The 24,286-nt window shown below is 37.4% G+C and overlaps 1 long non-coding RNA gene across 4 annotated transcripts in view; it reads right to left on the bottom strand.

The window, feature by feature from the left end:
• Positions 1-17,561, bottom strand: part of LOC135177616 (uncharacterized) — a 227,558-nt gene extending 209,997 nt beyond the window's left edge. Inside the window, exons 1-5 of one of the 4 annotated variants that reach the window (XR_010303115.1) lie at positions 17,490-17,561; positions 14,933-15,101; positions 14,234-14,344; positions 7,786-7,854; positions 5,004-5,108 (exon numbers count right to left, since the gene is read on the bottom strand). This is a non-coding gene — a long non-coding RNA (uncharacterized LOC135177616). Of the gene's footprint in view, positions 1-5,003; positions 5,109-7,785; positions 7,855-7,945; positions 8,415-12,549; positions 14,345-14,932; positions 15,102-17,489 lie in introns of those variants that run through there. The other 3 variants (XR_010303117.1, XR_010303116.1, XR_010303114.1) reach the window with 3 other exon arrangements.
• Positions 17,562-24,286: the final 6,725 nt, after the last annotated feature.

Raw genomic sequence — 24,286 nt, 5'->3', positions numbered from 1 at the left:
GCATAGAAGGGGCACTAATTTTAAGGTGTAGTGTTACCAACTACATAAGGGTCTTGCACATATTATCTTCTTTCATTAACTGAAAATGTATCTCTTTAACTGAGAGAGAATGAGCTATGGAAAGAGACAGGGATAGAAACAGGATACTGGAAGCCTAACTGTTTCACCTGAAAAAGCAGCAGCGCTTATTGCTTTGTTGAAGGAATGAAACCTGCTGGTGGCAGCAATCATGACTTGACAAAGGATCAGTCACAAGAGTTACAAGGGCTTTGCCCTTTTTCTGATATGTGACAGTTCTGGAAAACAGCATTCTAGATAATTCGTTGTGGAACTTTTTTGGTTTTTTTTGGTTATGTCTAGTGACCCTAATTTTCCTACATAAACATAAATGTGCTTCATATTAGTAGCCCCAGTTAGGATAATAGCCTTGATAACAATGAGAAGCAGAATAACTAAGGAGCTTAACTGCGCTTGCCAGTTAGAAAAGGCACCTTTAACAAAGAATAAAACAACAACAAAAAATGTTTTAAACTGCCTGCAGCTGCACTGCACAACTCTGGTGGGAACAGTTTTACTGACTGTGAGGAGTTTTAATCATTCCTTGCATTTCTTCTGTTTTAAGCCAGTACAACTTTAATGAAATAGCCAGTTTAGTTTCCTTCCAAAATTCACACTTACATTAGTTTAAAATTGGAATATCACAGCAACGATTCAGTACCCTTTTATTTGGCCAGTGTTCATCCTGTAATCGCATGTGTTTCTCCTGCATTAGCAAAATCTTCCATGCCCAGCAAGGAGAAGATTTGAAAGATTAGGACACACAAAGTTTGGAAAGGATTTGCCAAGTCTGACATTTGCACCTGTGTAACTAGCAAAGGACAAAGTTTAGCCCTTAATATTATTTTATCCTGGCAGCATTTTAATATATCCTGGTTTGATTTTGCATCAAACTCCGAACTTCTTAACAATTTTAAACATGGTTGTGACTTACTGTTGGGGCCACTGAACATCCAGAGTGTGCTATTTGATTACAGTTAAGCTCTTTCAAAAGCCTAGAGGAATCCATGAGGAAAATACTAGAGATGGATTTTTTAAAGTCTAGATGGCTACAAATTCAGATGGCTTTTTAATGTATATTTTAAGGATATTGATTCTAAAGAAGAAATGCACCCACAAAGAGAGACCCAAGACAAAGGCTAATATGTAAATTGCTTTTAAAACTGTAGTTACTGTAATTACATGGAGCATTTTACAAGCAACTAGGGACTGCTTTGGATAGATGACTGAAATTTAATCAGTATCTGGCACAGAGTGCCTTTCCTTCACAACTCACATTTCTGAAGTACTATTCTAGGGAAACCTGCTAGGAATCTGGGCCTTTATTGCCACGTTTGATCTCTCTATGCAGTTACCGAAGGAGCGACTTTCCCAGATCTCACAGAAGTAGGGGTCTTAGTCCTTTTTCTCAAGAGCATGTCTTTCTTTCCATTTTTGGGCAAACTTCATTCAGCTATCCAAGTTCAGGTTTATAATCACATGGAACATTATGTATGAAATGCAGAAAATGTTGGTTTGCTAATGCTGCCACCTGAGACTACAAGATAAAGGAAGCATGCACAACCCTTTGTATTCAAAGGATATAAACACTGATGCTAAGCCTTTTATAAAATAAAACTTATTTCTTCTATGGGACTTATTTTGTTATTTGTACTAGCTGTCAAGGAACTGTCAGTAAAGAAAAGGGAGCACCAAATGATCTATACCTCTCAAAGAAGAAAATAATTAGATATGGTAAATGTGAAAATTGATCTATCTGAAGAGTGTGCAGTTTACAAGCAAGAAATCAATCAGTTTACACCAAACAGATTAAAGTCATGTATCATTATTTTTAATGGTTCAAGATGTAAAGGTCTGAAAGTCTAAATAGAAGTCCTGATGATTACTTTTATTAAAATGCTAAGTATTGCAAGCCACACAATGATTGTCTAGATCAATTACTATATTATCTTCTTTGCAGGAAAATAATATCCCTAACTTGCTGCTTGTTCCTAAAATCCTCATTACTATGCCTAATATACTTTGTCCCTGGAGTAAATTAATGCATTTCCTTCTTTGGTATTGTAGCTTCCTTAAAGCCGGATTCTTAGAAATACTGGGACTATGCTGTGACATCTGAGTTCGGAAGATCAATTTATAGCTGTTAAAGATCATGAAGAATTGCTCATTAAAACAGTTACTATTTGACAAATAACAACATTTGTGTTTAGCCTGGATGTTTATCAAGGAGACAGAGCACTTACTCCTGATGCTTGAATGAAGGTCTGCATGGATAAACTTCTTAATCAGTTAGTGTCTGGTTTTAAACCACCTGTCCTATTAAGAAAAGCAAACAAACAGAAAACCAACCACAAACCAACCTGCACTTTTACATACATTAAAACCACATTCCTGATTTGATAGCAGCAGGAAGCGTCTATGCCAAAGTGTCATAGCCATGGGCCACACCATCAACAAACAGTAAGAGTACATATGTGTGTGTATATATATATATATGTTAAAAAAAACAACAGTTTTCCTTTTCTTGAGAAATGTTTACACATTGTTTTAATCTGAGACTAGGGATCTGATGTGTTATACATATGCATATTGTATTTAGGCATACAAAATCTCAAGCAGATCATGATTGCATTTCCTCACTGATTGTGTTATGTTACTGAAGTCAATGGGAAGCTACTGACTTCATTAGCTTTTTAGAGTCTGGAAAGCAATTCACAGAACACTTCAATGTTTTGAAAGTTCTAAACTAAAACAGTCTTTGAACGATTTCTTAAAACAAAAAACAACAAACTTTTTTTTTTTTTTTTTTTTTTTGCAAAGCAAAACATTTTAACAAAATAAAAAATGTTTAATTCTATTTTTCTGTTATATAAAATTGTGGTATCACAAACATTTAAACTAAAATAGTTTCTGTAGAGGAGTTTGTACTGAAAAGAGCAGTATGTTACCAGTTTCCCCTTTGGTTTTGTTTCCAAAGAAAACATAAGTTAAATCGACACCATTTTGTAGAATTTATCGGCACTACTGCAACTGCATTCTGTGAAAGAAGATGGTTTCATCAAAGCTGTTTCAAGCAGCTTAGTTATTGAATCCATGGGGAAAAGAGCAAGCTTTACATAGGTCCCAGTTACAAAGAGCCTACTGTTTGCTAGTAAGGGATCAGTGTAACTAAAATAAAGAGGTATGGATAAGACAAAACTTTCTAAGGAAAGCTTTGTGGTTCATCAACCTACTTAGCTTCTCTGAGAATTACGTAAGAGTGGTTAAATGTGGGTTCAAATTAAACAAGATACACATATTTAATTTCTGTTTGCTGTTCAAATTATGGATCTGGCCCCTGTATTATGTAGGATGTATTCTGCATGCAGTATAAGCTCTGCTTCTTAAGGATAGGTTAGAAATCAGGGGAACTTCAAAAAGGAATGAATAATAGGAATACCATTTTCTTCCATGAATAATTACATTCTGTGTTTATAAAGCATTTATTTTTCAAAGCTGTATACAAATATTAACCAAACAATCATCACAGCATCCTTTCATGCCAGGTTTTGCACATAAAGGAGGGGGAAAAAAAAGATATATATAAAATACAGTGCTTAGCTCTTTAGTCCTATAACTGGGGTTTCAAGCTACTAAAGTAATGCAAATAACAATAATAGTATAGGAGAAACCTTTCAAGTTTGAGTGTCTAACTGGCTTGATTTTCATAGGTTTAGACTTCTGAGCACTCACATCTCCCTTTGAAGTCGATTGAAAATGTGAGTGTCAGCACACATTAAAATCAGACCACTAATTTAGATGCTTAAACATGAAATTTAACCTCACAACTTTAAGTTTGGAGAAATTCACCTAGGTGACTTTTCCAAAGGTACCTTACAAACCAGTGTCAGTCTAAGGGTTTCCAAGTCTATGCAGCTAAATCAAGCTGATGTGGGCAGGGACTATCACGTGCTGTCATAGTCCAAAGACTTGTATGAGACACTGGAAGAACAAGAGAAATGTCCCTTCCTTCAGGAAGAGCCTAATTGCAAAAATTAGGTACAACATTGTTTCAAGGAGAGGACTCTGAAGAAGTCTGGCCATTTTACACTAATCCCCTTTCTTGTCCACTTGCATGTTACCTCCTACCTTGTTACAGAGAAATCCCTCACAAAACTGACTGGAATAACTATGTTATTGCCTTCAAAATTCCAGTAGTTTATCTGTTTTTGTATACTCCTTACAAGTTATGTACCAGATTGTACTGTGCAGTGTCCTTCCTCAGCTTCAGTGGAGCATGAGAATTGTTTATTTTATATTCATAAGACTCAATTCTGGTTGTTACTCTATAGCTGTTATGGAGAGAAGAGAGACTATGAGGGAGCATCTTGCTCATCAGTTGATAGCATAGCACAGTACAGGAAGGGTGATCATTCATCAATATGATTTCCTATCTTTGATGAGGTGGCTAAAGCTACCTTGTTGTTATGTATGCATGCAACTAGACTGAAGAGGTAGCTACGCAGGGCTTCTGCAGGTATGTCAATCAGAAAAGTTAAAGAAAACATATCCCTCATGGTGAGCAAGAATGGAGATGAAATGGCAGAGGTTCTCAACAACATTTTTATCTCAGTCTTCACTGTCAGACTCTCTCATTACACCTCCTGAGCAAAAGGACCAGGGGACAAAGTCCCTCCCACTGTAAGTGAAGACAAAGTTCATAACCACTTCAGGAACCCAAACATACACAAATCTATGGGACACGATGAGACGCATCCCAGAGTCCTGAGAGAATTGGCTGCTGTAGTTGCCAAGTCACTCTCAATGAGATTTTAAAAGTCATGGCAGTCAGGTGAAGTCCTTGGTGACTGTAAAGGGGGAAACATTACACTAATTTTCAGGCAAACAGAAAAGAGGACCCCAGAAACTACCAGCCTATCAGCCTCACCTCTGTGCCTGGGAAGATGATGGAGCAGATCCTCCTAGAAGCTCTAAGGCAGATGGAGATTATTTGAGATGGAGAGCGTGGCTTTCTTAAAGAGCCAGTCCTGTCTGATGAATCTAGTGGCTTTCTGCAATGGAGTGCCTGCATCAGTCGACAAGAGAATGGCAATAGATATCATCTGTCTGGACTTTTGCAAGGCCTTTGACATGGTCCCCCACAACATCCTGCTCTCTAATCAGATATGAATTTGATAGGTGGACATTTGATGGGTAAAGAACTGGCTAGGCTGTCACATGCACAAGGTAGTGGCTCAATGATCTCTAGAAGTCACAGAATCACAGAATTTCCCTTCCAACCAGCACATTCCATAATTCTATGATTCTTTAAGTACTAACTTGATCACACCATGACAGTAAGAGTAGAACTGATAAATTCTGTCTAGTTCTGTTTGTCCACACAGATATCTCAGGCTACGTCCAACTCAGTTGCAACACCATAGAGGTCAGTTTGTAGTGTCAATCATCAGCTGCTGCAACTGCAACACACATGCCATGTGTATTTCATGGGATTTTAATTTGGGCTAGTTCTTGCTTGGTCCTGTGGTCTGAATGCCCATGACTTGTCAAATCCCATCAGAAGCACTCCTGAAACATGTCTTCTAGCTTAGTGATACCCAGAAGCAACAAGGCTATTTTTGGACATGGGCCAAGACTCAGTCCTTTGGTAGGACAAGGAGATTTGCTTCAAAAAGAGACTTCTAATTTTTGTAGACTCCCATGGAGGTACACACTTCATGTACTCTAATGTTGTTCTGTAGATCAGTACCTCCAAACCCAGCATATATCAGGAGTTTGCCTACAATAGGGCTCTGTAAGGTGAGTACTAATCAAACCACTTGGGGCCTCTAAACCTATGAAACACAGGAGAATTAGAAGCTGGGAGTAAGCTAAGCCTGGTTGAAACCAAAACACTTGTTTGATGCTTTCAACAATCAGGAATAGATACTACAATATAATTTGTTAGGCCTTGTCTGAAAGTCCTGCTTGTACTTCACCAATATTAAAAAAAATGAAATAATACACTAATGCTGTAACTGTACAAAAAGTGCATACATTCCAATCAGTATTGTACATAAGGAAAGTTTACCATAAGTCAGTGTATTTTCTTTCCATTATATTCAGGAAAGAACGAGGCACATGAACATCAGAAAAGAGTCAGTTTAAATTGTGATGCTTGCAGCTTTAATTATGAGCAACCACAAGTCTCAATGTTTATAGAAGAGAGATTACCTACATGTTATTTGAAAACTGTTGGGTGTAAGTTTATAGTGGTAACAGGCAAGTCTAATTTTCTTTCATACTTAGGATTTAATAGGTACAGAATGCTGCCAGGGAGGAAAAAAAAATGAACAAGTAGTAACTTGATATTTATTCTACACAGACATGAAGATTAAAGAAATACACAATGTCTGAAACATTGACATGTATAACTATTTTAATTGTAATGTTGCTTTTCTAATAGATTTTTCTGTTATGGTACAGGTTGAAATAGTTGAAACACATTCCAGACAAAAAAAAAATCCCCACCCCAAAACCAAACCCCAAACTACTAAAACCCCCCACAAAACTCATGCTTTTTTTTGGTTTGGAAAAGTTTGAGACAAAAAGTGCACTGACTTTGTACAGTCTGATGTTGAGAATATGATATTATTGATGTACATGATGCTGTCTTTCCTAGGCCAGATTTTTTTATAACTATGGGCTCCTTTCACTTTGGATATTTCTTGTTTGATCTGGAGAATATTGCTGAAGAATTTTCAGAGATGTGCAGAGATGCACAATGCTGTCACTTTGACTGCAATAACTGATCAGGAATATGGTGTAATGAATGAGGTAGTGGTGGAAATCCTAAGATCGCCTTAGCCCTCCTAGTAAATCCATGTCTGCAGAAACAGAAACATTCCTGAATATAAGCACTGTAACTATGCTCCCCTTTTTGCAGGGGGATGTAAAGGCATAGTCAATCTAGGTGGTTTACCCAAGAACATGTGGAAAGGTTAGGGCAGAGCCACTATATGGAGCGCAAATTTATCCTTGTGCACAGTTCATGCTCACATGCATCGGAATCTCCTCCTGACGCTAGACTTTAAAAGCCTCATTCATCACTGGTTCTTAAGTATGCTTACAATAAAGCCTATATGAAACACACAGGGCATTATTTTAATTAACTTACCTATTTTTACAGTGGATAATTTTAATTTCATCGATATTTATATTCGTAGCAAATGTATTTGGTGACTCGCTTCCTTTAATACAAGAATTGTCATTTGTGTAGCATTTTAAGCCAAATTAAATTATAGAAATACTCAGTTGTGTAACTATCAACACCTCAGTATTTCTTCTTATTATGGAGACAAACAAGAGTACACTGGGAAAAAAACCTGAATCTCATTTCTGATCTTAATGAAGCAAGTAACCTATTATATCAAGGTTAATTTGTTGACTCATGATTTCCACTTATCCAATGATATACTGAATCACATGAACAAACCTCTACATCTAATCAGGGTTTTTTATTGAATCCTGACCTTTTATACACCTTCTTCTTGATTATGAATGACAGTGACCTTTATCTAATTTAAAACACACATACTGATGCAAAAATATGCAAAGTACACATGTAAATTCTGAATTAAGATGAAGATGTGCATAATTTTCCAGGGAGAAATTGCTTTAGAGAGAGATGTTTGTATTAGGGCCAATTGAGGGTGTGTGGGTAGAAAAAGTGAATTAGCCAGAACTCACATGGATTTGGAGGAACAGCTGCAGAGATACTGAAGTCTGTTTAGATTTTCTCAGCTTATACTTAGAATCCTGAAATGTCAATATAAATATCAATTTTTATTATGCTGTTCAGCATTTTACAGCATTCATGAAATGGTCAAAGTGCAATATAGTCAGACAAAATACCTCTTCACCTAAAATTTCACAACCTGCACCTCATTATTTCATTTATGCTTTACTCAAAATACATAATCATTTTCTACAACACAAAAGCTGGGTCACATTCACAACAGAGGCTGGTCCTCTTTGCCATTTATCTCATTAAAGAGGAATAGCATGGGCATCATCTGGATATGATCTTTTAGTTCAGGATATAATTTGGAACTGTTGTAAATACTGAAAAATAAATAAACAAATAGAAGAAGAATGACTCCTAGGGAAAAAGAACTCCCCACATTTCCTTTTGCTTTTTTTTTTTCTGTTCACCACTAATGGGTCTGCATTGAAATTACTAAAGATGAACCCTGCCATGGGCACAGTCTGAACCGCTGTGTAATCCTATAATCCACTCTCTCTTTTCACAAGTCATTCCTTCCTCTGAATTGCTGTGAACCTAAGTTGTAGATCAGCGGCTTTGCTCTAGCCTCTCTCTTAAAAAGAAAACAAAACAAAACAAGAGACAGAAAAATTGCAAAACTTGGTGCAAAGACTGTCAAAGCAAAAATCTAGCAAACGCATTTCTCTGAGCATCTCCTACCAAACAGGAACTGGCATTAGCATGTACTTTCATGATTAACAACAGGGGGTTGTCAGACTGCTATTTCTGAAATAAACAGATTTATCCTGACAGATAATCAGCAGTTTGCACTACCTAATACATGTTATCATCCACCACTGACATCATTACATTAAAAGCACACTTAGTATAATCTTTTATAGGAAATTAAACGGGTTTTATGATAGACTTTTGGTGGTTTTTTTAGGTACTAAAGGGAAGGCTGTGGGAGACACTGGAGCATTAGACAAAAGGAGCATGCCCAGCAAGACAGGGAAGATCCCCAAAAATACCATGCTGTATTTATTTTTCCACAATCTATTAATGTAATTTTTAAATAAATTAAACAACTGTTGTGGCTTTAAACCATGTCTTGTACTTTTAAGCAGCCTTCTGTCCTTGGCTGTCCCTCATATTACCTCAATAGCTCTGTGTCTGTGTACTGACTGCTCCACATGAAAACTAGCAACACAACACTTGTGAAACACTTCTGATCTTGCCATTTATAGCAATATTTTTGAGGCTGGCTGGTGGCCTCTGAGAGACCAATGATGAGAATCATTGCCTGCATAATTTTCTGGCAAGCTCAATATTTATGTTCTTTTAACTTTCAGGCATCTGTTGACCCTCCCTCCATCCCCTGAAAAAAAGAGACAACCAGTAACACAACTCACTGGACAGGAACTTGGGAAAAGTTTGGTGCAGCCTGTTTCTGTGACCTGTAGGAAATGTGGTGCAAGGTCATTTACACATGGGGGTCCCTGTGGATTGTCCCCATTTTGAGATGCTTGTTCACTGATCAAGTTTGGATACAACTCAGTCAACAAAGTTTTAGTGAGAAAAACTTAATATACTTCCTCTAGCTGCTCCAAGTAAACCATTATTGCCTCCATTGCAAAAGTGATGGGAATTACATATCCTCAGATTCACTGGAGCAAATTCTGAAATCTCTTTCTTTCAGAAAAAAGAAGTAGGTTGGCAATTTACATCATACTATTACTCTTCTAGGAATTCAATTTAAGGCAGATAGTGCAAAGATTGGGTACCAGAAATTGCATGGGGGATGTTACTTGACTCCACACTCTTCCTCAGAGGGCAGTTTCCATGTCATAGACTATACTATAAGGGTAAGCCAGATATTCAAAACAGGCTCCAGCAGCCTGTTTTGAGTGGCTTTATTTCTCCAGAGAGAGAACCTGCATCCTTCTTTCAGACTTTTGCTTCACATGGATGCATTTTGTCTCTTTTACGTTCCTCTTTCATAACTTGGTAGGAAGAGAAGTAAGAAAATAGTGGCTAGCTACTGTGGGGTTTTTAATCCATTCACTTTCATGCATTTTCATGTAACATTCTCCCTAAGGTTAAACCACCCCCTCTGCAACTGAACTGGTAGAATTAGAACAGTGGGAGACACAAAGTCCCTTACATGACAAATTTAACCTTTATATAAAGAAGTGGCAGCATCACACAGACTTTAAATACATCTTAATTCCTATGTACTCTTTGTCTCTTATAAACCCTAACCTTTGAGAAGCAGGTATTGCCTTTCTTTTTCCCTTTATTCCTCTTCCTAGCATTTCAGTTGCAATTATTAAAACTAATGAAGAATTTTGCCACAATTTTCTCGTGTCAAGCACACTGGACAAAACATCAGCACCTGATACGGAATGGAGAAATAAATGTTAATCTAACCAAATGATTTTGGTGGTTTATTTTTATTACTAAGTGTTGAATTTCTACTGTCCCACACTCTGTGTATTTCTAGTACTCAGTGATACTTGAGGTTGCTCAGATTTGTTTGTGTTAGACATTTTGTGTCCAAAGGTCAAATGAGCATTGAGTCAGATGCCTATTGGCTGCATTTCTAGCAGTTAATCTTTTCACATTGAGAGAAGTAAAAAAGTGGGAGGCAGTTCAAGTTATCCCAAATAAACAGACAGAAGTAAAGCAACAATTACTTCTCCTGTGTGGACTGGTCTTGCTCATTTCTCATCAGGAGATAACACTCTCGACAAAACGTCAGATAAGCAAGTTCAATGTTTCGGAGGCTTGCCATTTAAAGATTAATTTCCACTGCACTTATTTTCTTTTTATCTACCCCTCTTTTAGTGCATTTCATCTGTGAAAATTTTCATGTAGACTCCTCAGAACAGATATTGTGGACAAAAGGAAGCAAAAGGGCCCAGCTTGACTTAAAGCACGTCTATAAATTATAAAGGGAGTACTATCAGACAGAAAAATGAAATGTCCTCAAGAGAGTATGTATTGAAAACTTTTTTTTTCATAAAATACTCAGCTGTTACTAAAACTTCAGTGTAGTTCCTAGGGAAGATGGCTACATAAAGCCTCAGGTTAATTTCAGTCATTACCAAGCATTTTACATCTGCTGAAGAATTCCAAACATATAAAAGGATGTCAATCTAAAGCTTTAGATCAAAATAAATAAATAAATAAGGATCAACTTCAAAGGCTGTCAGTAGGCAAGTTACAGATCTGAATCAGCTTTTAACCCCTAGAGGTATAGCATGCTTTATCTGCAAAAGAACTGCAAGGTCTGTACTTTGCAGTGTTCCTTTTTATTAATCTACTCTAGAGCACAAAACAATGATTAAAAAGGAGACTGTGTACACAATTTGCTGAGAAGCTGCAGGGAACACATTCTTCATCTGCAACTATAGAAAATATTAATGACAAATTAGTCCAAAGGCTTTGCTGACAAACAGATTTCCCATTTCTAGTTGTATATTTTCTCAAAAGCTCTTTACCTTATATTGTAAGACTCTCAAATTACCTTATCTAGAATATTTTAAAGGTATAGTTCAGAAAATATACCTTCTTAGAGTGGAAAACAGTTAACTAAGACCTTTAAGTTGGATGAAGCTTATTAACAATCTCTATAGCATCCTTTTAAGATGACAATTTATCTTTTTAAATGTCTTCCGTAAAAACAGCTAAAATGAGCCTGATGGGACTAAAAGCTCTGCATTATACATAGCTACAAAGTTTACTGCATCTTCCAGATTCTGCTGCAAGGCACACTACAGTGTAGTATTAGGTAACTGATCTTGAAGAGATGTTTGACTGAGTTACTACAGCAATGGCAAGTTTGCAAAGGCAGAAACTACACTGAGGGATAAAAGCAACTAGCTGTAGAAGGACAATCTTATTTAGAAAACTGTGTATAGTATAAAGTACCCTGAAATGAAACACAATGATTCATTGCTTTGACAGTTTGCCAAAAATACATTCAGAGGCCTCAACAACATAAACACCTGATCCTTTCTCATTCATTTCAGTGTATCAAGGAATTAAACTGAGTTATGGCAGATAAACCTGGTGAACCTACAAGTAAACTTAGTACGTCATTTAGAACTGTACAAAATGATGCTGCTGACTCACTAAGGAACAATTTCATTCCTTCAAGACATTGGTCAACCAGTAAAAAGGGGGAAAGCAAGCAGGAAATAACTGTCTCCTGCAACAATGTTTTAATCCACTTACAAAAATACCTTCCACGAAAAAGCCTTTTTCATATCTCTAGTGGTGAGTCATCTAATCTCACCTCTGTATATTGCTAAAATCCACAGGGCTCACCTTTACTTCCCAACTTTATCCTGGTCAGGGACTCAGTCAAAGAAAAAGATCCTTAATGTCCTCCTTAAGTTCAGCTCTCTTCTCTAAAATGCATCCCTCTTCTCTTTTACAAAATGATAAAAGTCTTTATTTAGAAATGCTTGTTCCTCTCCCTCTTTTTCTTCCCCTGAGAAGAAGGGGTGCCTGTATCAAACCTCTTTTCTATAAATCAAAATTGCTTTCAGTATCATAAGTTGCTCAGAAGAATGTATTTTTTCCTCTCTAGAATGATTCTAAAATGTTTTTAGAAGTCAGATCAAAAAATGCATGCTTTTTCTCCCTAAGCAATATTAATTTACTCAAAAAACTACACACTTGAAACAGTTAATAAAAATTCTAATTACAGGATAAGAATGAAAGGTCAGACTCCACTTACATCATTGTGAAGGGCTTTTATTACACACTGCTATAAAACATATTTCTTTTTTAACTTGCCATCCTTGCAGGGTAACCTGCATACCAATAGGATCTCCAAAATGCCATGAAGCAAAAAATATTTATCTGCTAAATTCTATATACAGTGCCCTAACAAACGCCGTAGAAAGGAAGATTGCCCTCTGCACAGCAATACTTGTGTAGATGTCTTCTTTATGCTAAATAACAAGGCCAAGTCTGTAGTGTACTCTGAACTCAGAATGCATTTTTATTTTCAAAAAGCAGTCTGCATAGCAAAGAGAAAAGATGCACACTTTGGGCACTGAAGTACTTGATAGAGTTAGCAAGTCATCTTTCTGAAGCATGCTAACCAAAAGTTTCTACTCCAGAAAGGTAAAAATGGAAAATAGGTACCTGAAGTATTCTTGAAGGAACTAGAAAGGCTGTGTTTGGGAATACCTTAGTTGATCAGCCAGGCGAGAGAAAGAGCCTAAGTTTTCACACTAAACTCTGTCTAAAGCTTCACAGAAATATTACTTAACTAACTTGGGTGTGTTAGATAGTAAGTCTATACAAAACCAGGGTGGTTTCAGATCTAATCATTGCTTCTCAACTCCAGCTGTGCATGTCAACAAACACGAACTTTACTGTGGGACAAGTGGAAGTCAGAATACTTCCAATTTTCTTTCAATATATTACTTTTCAAATGCATTATTTGTAATTTAAGACATCTAAAGCTGTTTTCATAGATGTTTTAATAGTTCGCATCCCTAAAAAGGTCAAAGAAATACACACAGGCAACTGTGAGGTTTACTGTCTGCTCTCATAAAAGCAGTGTGTGCTGTCAGAGGTGTTAGCTCAATGTTTCATGTGAGGTACGGTCAAAGTTAGAATGGGACTAAGGAAGTAGTGCCTGACTTTTCCTTCTCTTAAGGATTCGTTTTTTAAAGAATCATATCCAAATAGTGATTTCCGAGTTACACTTTGTTTGCAGAGCAAGCACCACCTCTTCAACCTTCCTAAACAACAGATACTAGCAGAGATCTATGAGGGTTCCATTTCACCACTTCTGGTGGCAATCCTTTTAACTGTATGTTTACCTTGGGGTCTGAATTCATGACAGGCCCACTTGCAGAGGGCATCTGGAGTTTTCTTGTTTACGACACCGCAGAGTAAAAAAAAAGTGACCTTTCTGGTTTTTAAAACCTTTCAACAGTTTGTTGTGCTTCAAAGATAGCGTTTTAATAATGTTTCAGACCAGAAAGCTCTCTCGATGTATCCTTTGGGGGGTGGTGGCAGAGAGCACTGCATTACCTTACATAGACAGAAGAGATTCTTTAAAAGCAAATACAAACTTGACTGAAGATTAGATTTTGCGAATTACAAAGCTGCCGTGCTAAGATCTTACCTGCCATTACAAAAAAGAAAAGGGCATGGGAGGGAGGGAGTGGAGAATTGGGGAGGGGGGGGAGGAGGAGGAGGGGGATAGAACAGCACTGAGTAAATAAACAGTAAAACAGCGGCTTCAACAGTTGCACCTTTACACGCAAGTAACAAAACCATCAGGCACCTGGCACAATTACATTAGGACCTAATTCTGACAACAATATGCATCATTAGAGTGGGATCTGATAATGAGCAAACACTGGAGGTATTACACGTCTTTAGAAGAATCAGACTTCCTACCTTAGCATGACTGATAGAAGGTAAGTCCCTCTTTAAAGAAAGTTGTAAGTAAAACCAAGCAGCAGTTGCAGTAAATTGAGTCCTTTCAGTCACTGTATACATGCAGCAGTTCTGCAATAAGGGAAAAATATAATGGGAGGAGCAGCTGTGAACGAGTGACCTCCTGAAGCGGAGTTCTCTTTGTGAATCAAGCACTGGGAGCCAGTGCCTCTGATTTGCATGGATTATCTCCACTTGAACAGATACATTTAAATGAACCGGCACAGGGATTAAAAAAAAAAAAGAAAAAAAGGAAAAAAAAAGAGAAAAGGGAAAAAAACCACCCAAAAGAAGAGTGAGTGAGGGAAGGAGAGAGAGGAAGAGAGGGGGAGCGAGGACGGAGAGAGGAGCCGGGGCGCTCGGCTGGATACGCTGCTTGAGGCCGAGCTGTGTCTCGGAAGAGCTACAGCTCCCTCTTCATGTCACAGTTGTAAAACGAGCAAAGCTGTTCCTACGGTGGAGTTTCGAACAGATTTCGCCCCCTCCGCCCCCACTCCCCCCCGCTCCTGATGGTTCATTTGATCAGATTTCTATAAACACTTAATAACTCAGTCTGTCATGCAGCTGGGGCTTTATATTGCAAGCCTCGGCTGATTATAAATCTGGTCAACTCCGCTAAATGATTTTAAATACGGAAATATTTTGAACAGAGTGGCTTGCCCAAGCGGAGATGGGATATTTCCAAGCGTGGCTTGACAGATTTATTAGTTGTGAGTGCGCAGGTGTCCTCCAAATAGTTAAAGTAGAATTCAAAGTATTTCTTTGCAGGAGAATCACTAACAGGATAATGGTGTGTGCTTCAGCCAGCGTTTTCAACGTGTTCTAAAATCTGTCAAGGCAAAAGAGACACAAAAAATTTGCATTCAACCACTTCAGAGTTTCTCCCTTATTACCATAAATACCACAAACGTTACCTGTTGCATATTCCTGATTTGAATGCAGTACTTAAGCTGATTAGAGAAATATGAGAGTATGTTCAACCCTCTTGAGCCTGCATCCAATCCAAGAGGAAATTGAACTAAACTTTTCTTTTGTTTAGAGTACTTCAAATAAGTTATTTTGACATGACAGTATAGGTTGTGAACCTCTACATGTATTCATTCCACTCAAATTAGACCAAAAGTCACAAAGAAAAGACCCTGGTTGGAAACAGGAGTGGATCCAATAACATTCTTTGAAAATTTAGTGGGATTTGTTGGGACAACAGGTCCTGTAGTTAAAACAGTTTATCTTGTAAGAAGCAGGTCTTACTCTAAAATACTACTTGTTCAGAGATCACTAGAATGGAGCCGTCTACAAGGACAACATGCACTAAGTTTTTGTCTCCAGCTGATTTGCAGAACAAGCCGAGTCGAACATGCATCTGTTATGTTCCTGTTCCCAATCCACGTTTCTGGGGTAAAGCTCTAGTACTTCTCTTTGTAGGAGTCCAACATTCACTTGTAGCTCCAATTCCAGAGTGATGCTTCTATCTGAATAAAATATATGCCAAGTGCTCTACTTAATCTAGTTATAATAAAATGTTTATTGGAAATAATCACATTTACAGTAAAAGTTGTTGCAGATATTGGACAGAGTAGTGGAGAATGTTTGAGTTTTGTGATAAATTCTATGTGACCTAGATATCTGTGTCTGCCTGAGCCTCCTGGAGTGCTTCCTCTGAGAAATGCTCTTGATTCACTGGACATGCTTTGAGAGTTTGATTAGTTTATTCTGAGAGGGGAAGGATCTTTCACCTATACTCTCTATATCTGAATATTTACCCAGATAATATTTAACCTCACTGAAATCTCATCCCTCCCTGTGCACTCTCCAGAACTTCTCAACCCTGTTCTTTGTTCATGTTTTACTTGTATGTTGTACCCCAAGTTGTGTTTATGTTCTCACTTGTTCTTTTTCACTCACATCAGAGAAGCCCAGAAAAAATAAGAGATGTCCAGCAATGTCAGAGATTTTCATCTTAACAGTACAGGTAAGATAAAATGGTCATGTAAGGAATCAAGACAGCCATGGAGGGTACAAGGAAAATTGCAGGAACAGTGTGAATTGGATGCAGAAGCTGTGGGATATGTCTTAGTCTCTGGAAAGATATGTATGCCTGACAGGTCATCTGCTAAAATTCACAAAGAGAAGACCTTACAAGAAAAGTGCCTGGAGACAAAGTTGGATGAAGATATGAATTTGAGGAAACAATGCACAAAGAAACAAACTGAATGTGTAACCAGGGATTTATGGACACTTTTTGAGAGAGAGGTTGTGTAAAGATAACTCAGGAGAGACCGGTGAATCAGGGAAGCTTGCAACAAAGTAGGTAGAATAGTTTGGGAAAGAAGAGAGCTGAACAATCTGTTTGCCACCTCGGAGACTGAAAAAGTACAACAGAACAAAATAAACCAGAAGGTAGAAAGCAAAAAAGTTAATTCCACAAAAAATGGTAGGAGACTTGGATCACGAGTGAGAATGACAGGGACATTTGTGGAAAGGGAAGAACAAAAGGCAGGATCTTCTATGAAGAAAAGGTAAAAATTGACCAACATGAAAAATAATGCTTACATGAATTGGGAGCTTGTGTTAAACTACTAAGTTGTCACTAGATCAATTCCACAGAACAGGATGCAAGGTCATGTCACAAGGAGGAGGATATGGATGGAAAAGGAAAAAAAGGATTCTTCTATGAATACAATTTAGTCTTTTCCATTTTTTTTTCACAATGGGAAAATGATTAAATGAAATTCCCATTGGAATATACAAAAAAATTATTACACAAGAACATTTCACTTTAGGCAGGGGAAAAATGCCTAAAAGTCAAGACTCATGGAAATGGCATCTGGCATGCACTCATCAAACAAATCATATTTGTTTAAGCAGTGTGTGACCATGGCACTTTGAGACATGGTTTAATAGCCATGGTGGTGTTGGGTTGAAGGTTGGGCTTGATGGTCATGGAGAGCTTTCCCAACCAAAACAATTCTATGACAACATTATACTACTCACTCATGAGCTTCCAGTTCTGCCAAGTACTTCAGCTCATCATGAATGAGTAGAAAGAAGAAACTAAATATAGAGGAGCTCAGCCTAAGTAAGGAGGCTCAGCCAACATCTGTGAGCGAGGTTAGAATGACCATCAACTACCTGCCCTGCATAGCCGGGGGGCCACCAGGCCCCCCGGCCTTTAGATACCACTCCCATTCACCCAGTGTGCACCATGAGGACTCACCAGTGACGATAGGAGGAGGATCCCTCTGCCCAGTTGGGCACAGCTTAGAGCTTCTGCCTTTCCTGGGGCCCATTAAAAAGGAGAGTGAGCAGGGAGAGTAAAGTGGTAACACCTGTGGTGGGAGGAGACTTCAGCAGCACCCAGATGCTCTGGGTTTGGAGATGAAAAGGGGAAAATGAAGTGTGGGGTGGGAAAGGGGCAGCTATGATGGAAAGGGAAGGTGGTGCTGAAAGGAGGGATATGGAGAGGAAAAGAGTGGAGATGAAAAGAGGAAGATGGGGAAAGGAAGGAGATGGAAAGGAAAGGAGGAATATGGGGAGGAAAGAAGGGAGATGGGGGAGAAGTGGGTTAAAAAAAAAAAAAAGGAAAACTGAGCTGTAAAAAAAAACCCCAAAGGTGATCCTGCTCTGGCAGGGGAGCTGGACTAAACGATCTTTTGAGGTCCCTTCCAGCCCCTAACACTCTGTCATTCTGTGATTTGGACCAGATTAATGCAAATGTTTAATACAGTCAACTACCAGTAAGAGCTGAAAATAATACTGTTTTTGTTTTCATAAGTAGTACTGGTATTACATAAAATTGGAGAAAAGGAAAAAAAAAAGGGGGGGGGGGGAGAAAAAAAAAGGAGAAAAAAAAAAGGAAAAGAAAAAAAAAGGAAAAAAAAAGACATTTCTTTAAATGAAATTGTACAATCAAAAAAAAGCTTTATTTCTCTAAGGGCAAATTTTGATAACCTAAAGGGTCTTCTTAGTGACCTATTCCTTCCTTTGCTACACCATGCAAAAGAAGAAATTCTTCCAGGAGATTATTAGAGATATGCAGGACACAAGAGGCAACAAATACATATATATCAGCAGAGACCAATGTGTTTTAGAGATCAAAACATAAATGAAAATTGTCAACAGTTGAACTACAATTTGGAAGGGGTATTGGAACAAACAGCAAAAGAGTCATTCAGATAAAATGAGATCAAATAAAACATGTGACTTCAATACAATGGGAGTCAGTGGCAATAGAGAAAAAGTATTATAATTAAAGAATTAATTACTACTTTCTGTATATTTTCTTTACTATTGACCAGATATGAGACAGAATAAAGAATGAGAACGACATCGTGGTGACAGAAATTAGCAAACTAGAAACAAAGTTAAAAGAACAATGCACCCAGGCCAAGGAGAGATATCAAATTAACCCTGTTCCAAAATTCCAACAAGAAAGGAAACATGAAATGCTGGACATGGTAGGAAGCAATTCAGACATGATACTGGCTGGCTGGAGAATAGCAAATACATTTCTAAAAGTGAGACCTGTGTAGTTACAAACCCATTAGTTTGACCTCAGATGCTTTAAAAGAAATTTTGAAGGAAAAAAATAATTGAAGACAGGGAGGTAAATGGAAAATGGGATAACATACAAAAGGGATTTACTAAAGCTAGATTGTGCCAAGTGAATTTGTTATCTCTCTTTAATAAGATAACTGATTTCCTAGACAAAGGATTCGTGATACATCTTATCTGTATCTGTGCTGCATATGATACAGCATCACATAGGAAACGGGATTAAGAGAAGAGTTGTAAAGTGGATAAGAGATTGTCTAATTGATAGATGGGAAGAAGTGGTATTGAAAGGAGCAGCATCAAACTGCAGAAAGTTTACTGTCAGGAACTCTCAAAAATCAGTCTTGGGGTCAGTCTTTTTTTTTTTTTTTTTTGAGTTTCAGTCATAAAGAGAAAAAAATTATGAAATCCATAGTTTCCATTAAGATGAGAAACAAAGTCATTACAATCAAGGATCATGGGGGTAGGGGGAGTTTATTACATAAAGTACATGTACCCAAGTATTTCATACACTCACATAAAATATGGTATTACATATTTCTATAATAAAAAAAGATAAATAATGATGCCATTTACAGACCTGAGAGTGTGGCCTTATCTGAAATACTGTGCACAGTCTTTGTCACTTGAAGTCAATAAAATATGCTAGAATGGAGGGGAGGTGTAACTGCAACGCCTGGCAGACTGGAGAGCCACCACTCAGGACAGAGAGTGAAAAGCTTTACAGCTTTTGTCTGGCTAAGCAAAAAGCTGAAAGGGGATATGACTGATGTCTATAAATGTATTTATTAGAGAGCAAGCTGGAAAACAGCCATATGAAGCTACAGGACAATGCTGACATGCTTAGATAAGAAATGCAGACGTGATTTCAACCATTAGAAAAGTGAATTTTCCAGACTCCTAGTATCTGTAGTAGAGGTTAAACAAAAGGCAAAAGCTGCATTTTAATGGAAAATAATTCTTTCATTAAAGAAGTCACCTCACCTAGTTGTGTATGCAGTTAGAACACTAGACTGCAGAGATTTCTTGCTTTTTGTTCCCAGTTTCTCTAATATATTCCACTGAACTCAGTGACCTGTCATGTGTCTTTTCCCTCCCCCTTTTTTAGTGCCAATCAGTCTTTGGTGTTGCTGAAGAATCGAGCAGATTCAATGGTGTATCTGTCACGCTTCAGAATATGCTGTCCGTAGACACATGGTGCATTTTTCCCACTTCTACCCTTCAGTTTGAAAACTGTCTGATAAGGAAAGATTATGTCATAGATACAACAATTACTTTAGCATCCAGCACAGATTCTGGCCCTCCATCCAAGATAACTAAGAAAAAAGAAAAAAAAATACAACTAGTGAAAGGAGCAAGATAATCCAGTGGGAAAAGACAAGAGTGCAGCTTACCAGGAAAATACGACTGGAGCAAAACCAATGTGAAAAATGTATTATTTGTTAGCATGACAGATCACAGAGCAAGTAAGGCAAACTCAGGAGTGAAGGCTGTAGGAAAGATCAGAAAAAATAGGCAAAGAAATTAGGAAAAAAAATTACAAGAGGCTTGATTTTGATTTACTTATAAAAGAGGGCTCTGCAGTTGTACAGCCTGTTAATAATTCTCTGTTGATTAGACAGTGGAAAAGCAGAAAAAAAACATTCATGGTTATAATGGCAGAAAAGGCAAATAGAGACTAGCATCCAGCTATCATATAGATAGGACATTGCCACATCCTGGGAAGGAAAGTCCTGCAAAGTCAGATTAACACAGAAAAGCACAAATGTGTTCTTTCTTGGTGCCATTTCTTGGCTTTTCCCATTTCCAGTATGGGTAGATGTGAATGTCAACAATAAGTCAACACGTTCAGATAAAATAAAAGCTCCTGGATTTCTCATAACTTATCAAAAATGAATGTACAAACTATAACTAACCCCCAAATATCCAAAGTAATGAATATCAAAAGTTCCGTCAGCACTTCCGGCGGAGCCAGAGCTGATTAATTCCAGAAAAAGCAACCTATGATCTGGTTTCCTAAGGAGAGAAGTAGAAGAAACTAGATCCCTGGTGACCCTCTAAATGAAGCCTTTGAAGGAGGCCAGGCCAGTTAGAGATTTTCTGGCTGAAGAAATTTCATTGAGAAAAGCTGCTTTGTTAAACTGGAGAACTTTTGACAAAGTGTTGTAGATTCCAAGGAAGGCTCTGAGGAAACCTTTGATCTCTTGTAGGTCTTTTTGTAGAGGTGAAGAAATGTGATGCATTAGCAGTGCAGCTGGCTAGGAGTTTTGAACCTGTTTTCCCTGTTGCAGGTATGGAAATATGGGCAATATATTCACTGCTTTGCTTCAGATAAACTCGCTGATAATAGGGAAGATATTAACGGGTACATAATTTTCATTCAGAAGCTATAGGGTCAGGAAACCATATAGGAAAGAAAATAAAGGTCTTTCAGTTAATTTAAACAAGGAAACAAACAAATATTTGTCTCTTAATCCTATGAGGTAGATACCTTGCTTTTCAACTCCCTGTACTAAGTACAAAGGGCTCATTCCATAGAAGCCTTTGTCACAAAGGTTCAGAACAAAGCTGAAAAAGAATCCTGAAATTAAATCTGCAAATTGCAAAGATTTTTCATTTCTGTTATTTTTTTTTTCACCCCATCTTGCACCGAGGTCTCCATAAAAGATGGAATGACTCACCTCAGAAACACACTGAATGGCAGCCAGTCTTTAGGTTTCAACCTGCAGACAGCGTGAGTCTAACCTGTCAAGGAGATTGTGCTAGTTTGAAGCTAGCTAGAATGTTTTGGTGAGAAGAATTAGATTATAGGCTGTGAAAAAGAGACAGTGGTGATGTCTACTTCACTCATAGGCTTGCTGAGATATATGAGAACAAGAACACATAGGTAACAGAGTCTCTCTCTGTCTTTGGGGCTGTATGAACTTCTTTCTCTAACTTGCTGCCTGGCTAATCCATCTGCTTCCTACCCACCCTGGCCAACCCTCCAAACTCACCTTAAACATAAGGCAAAGTCTGAGGTAAGGTAGAGGTGTGGGGAGAAGGTGGAAGGGTGGTTGGGAGCCTCTCCTTGGGACCGTGGTTTCTGAGAAGGCTGTTGTGTTTCTATATTACTTTTTAACCTGTATATAGCTGTATATATATTGTAAATACCTGCTTTTATATTGTGCTAAGCTGTAAATATAGCTCCATTTGTCTTCACCAGTCTGAGTGATTTTCTTAGGTGTGGGGGAGGGGGTGGCTAACACCCAAACCATCACAGAGATATTGGGTCATGCACGTGGAAATGCCTCCAAACTAATTCACTCAGAAGCTGACCACGCACATCCCAATAAAAATGTAACTGAAAAAAAAGGTTTCATAGATTTTTCACAAAATATGCAATTTATGAAATAAAAGAGAGTTGGTATCTGGTGAGAAACTATTTAATTAGTAAATTCCTGTATGATTGAAGTCTTCTGTATATTTGCAGATACCTATGAGGTTTTTCTTAGTTTGGAGAGAATCTCTGAAGTATTTAATAATTTATATTAAAGGAAAAAAAAAAAAAGAAGAAAAAAAAAATCTCTGAAAAGTTGGAAGTTCACCTCTGGATGGCTGTAGGCCATTAAATTGCTATCTCAGCCTTTCAAGCCTCACATAAAGAAATGGTAGAAAATACATTTTAAATGCATTTTGTAACAGAATAAAACCAAATAAATCAAAGAGGATAGTGTAGTGGTTTAGAGCTAACACTCTGGTTGAATCCTAAACTATAGACAACAATTGTTTAGAGACCACTGAAACTATTACTAGTTTTTTACTTTTAATGACAGCTTCCCTACATTTTACAAAGAGTGCAGCAGAGTGTCTGTTAGGCCAAAACGAAGCAGATAATCTTTATAAAGAGGAGTGAAATTTAAATCCAAGCTCTAAGACTGTATAATGTAATGAGCAGTAGTCAGACTGCGCATTTTATTCCATTAAGTGAAATACATTTCATTAACAACAGCGTTGGTAGAATTAAAACCTCACACTAAAGGAATGTGAAAATCATCGGTGGCAGCTAAAAAGCTGCTACAATATGGCACATATTGCAGAACAACTGAGACTGATGTGGGATTAAATACATATGAAATGAATTAAAAAACACCCAACCTGACAAAACTGTAGTAAAATTTGAATGTTAATTTATGGCACCTACTGAAAGAAGCAGGACAGCAGATCATCTGCATATAAATGGCCTCAACACGTTTCTGGGTGCCAGTCTGTTATCCAACTCAAAAGGAAACAAACCACATTTTTAATCAGACTAAGAGTAGAGATGGTCAAACAGGAGATCCATTTATTTTCATTAGTTAAAGAATAGGAATCCTACTATTAAGTTTTTGCCTTTGGGGATTTTTATAGTCTAGTACAATTAAGAAATAATCAAAAAGAGGATATGGAAGGCTGAAGACAAGAAGAGAAAGAAAAGCAGAAGAAATAAAGTACTGAATTATACCTCTGTATTAAAGACAGAATGCCTTCACATGGATGTCATGTTCTGCATTATTATGCAAATGGACTCTCTGAATTTGTAACGAGAAACAGTTTTATATTTGGTGAAACTCAGCATCAAAAAGGACTCTGAGGAACATCACACTGGGAAACAAAAATTGCTGAGAAAACCAGGTAACAGAATAGGGTACAATACCATAGACTTCCAAATCCCAGTGCGTAACATCTTCGCTCACAAACATCATAATTAAAAAGATGCAAAAGGCAATCATGGGAAAGTGTTTTCTATTAATTGTTGTATTATTCTCTGCTTTCTAATAATTACTTTTTAAAGCAAATTAAGAAAAACAAACATTACAAAATCCGTGGAAACTAAATGTGCATCTTTTTTTGGAACTGTTTCAAACAAAAATAACTAATTTTTTTATTTTCTCTCCCTGAAATCATTCTGCCAGTTAAGTCTTGTAATAACAATGATGTTACATTTTGAAAGTGCCTGAAAATTTGCTCTAAAATAGCTAAGTGTAAACAAATGAATTCAACAAGAAAGGAGTTGAAAGTCATCATGTGCATTGATGAATGACACATACAAAATTTACAGCATTAGATTTGATTAATCCAGGATTCTGTTTTACAGAGATTAGTGCAAACTACAACCGCCCTCTATTTTAGAGGTGTTATCTACCAGTATTCAAGATTATGTATCAGAATTCACAGTGAGCCCTTTAAAACTGTAGCCACTACATTTGAATACATGACTTCATATTACAGAATCACATTTGGTACATCTTTATCACATTTTTTTTTCTTTGAGAGACTGAATGAAACAAATCACATCTGCTAAACCCCATGAAAGGAAGACCTGTGCACATACTCATTTAAGTGTAGCTGTATTTTCAAAGACACCTGGGGCTTTTCCATTTATTTCTTATGATTATAATGTCATCACACAAGACAAAGGAGTCAGCCACTGCCGTTACT

This window comes from Pogoniulus pusillus, chromosome 8 (assembly GCF_015220805.1).
Source record: "Pogoniulus pusillus isolate bPogPus1 chromosome 8, bPogPus1.pri, whole genome shotgun sequence".
NCBI lineage: Eukaryota > Metazoa > Chordata > Aves > Piciformes > Lybiidae > Pogoniulus > Pogoniulus pusillus.
This window is presented reverse-complemented; position numbering and strand designations above follow the sequence as displayed.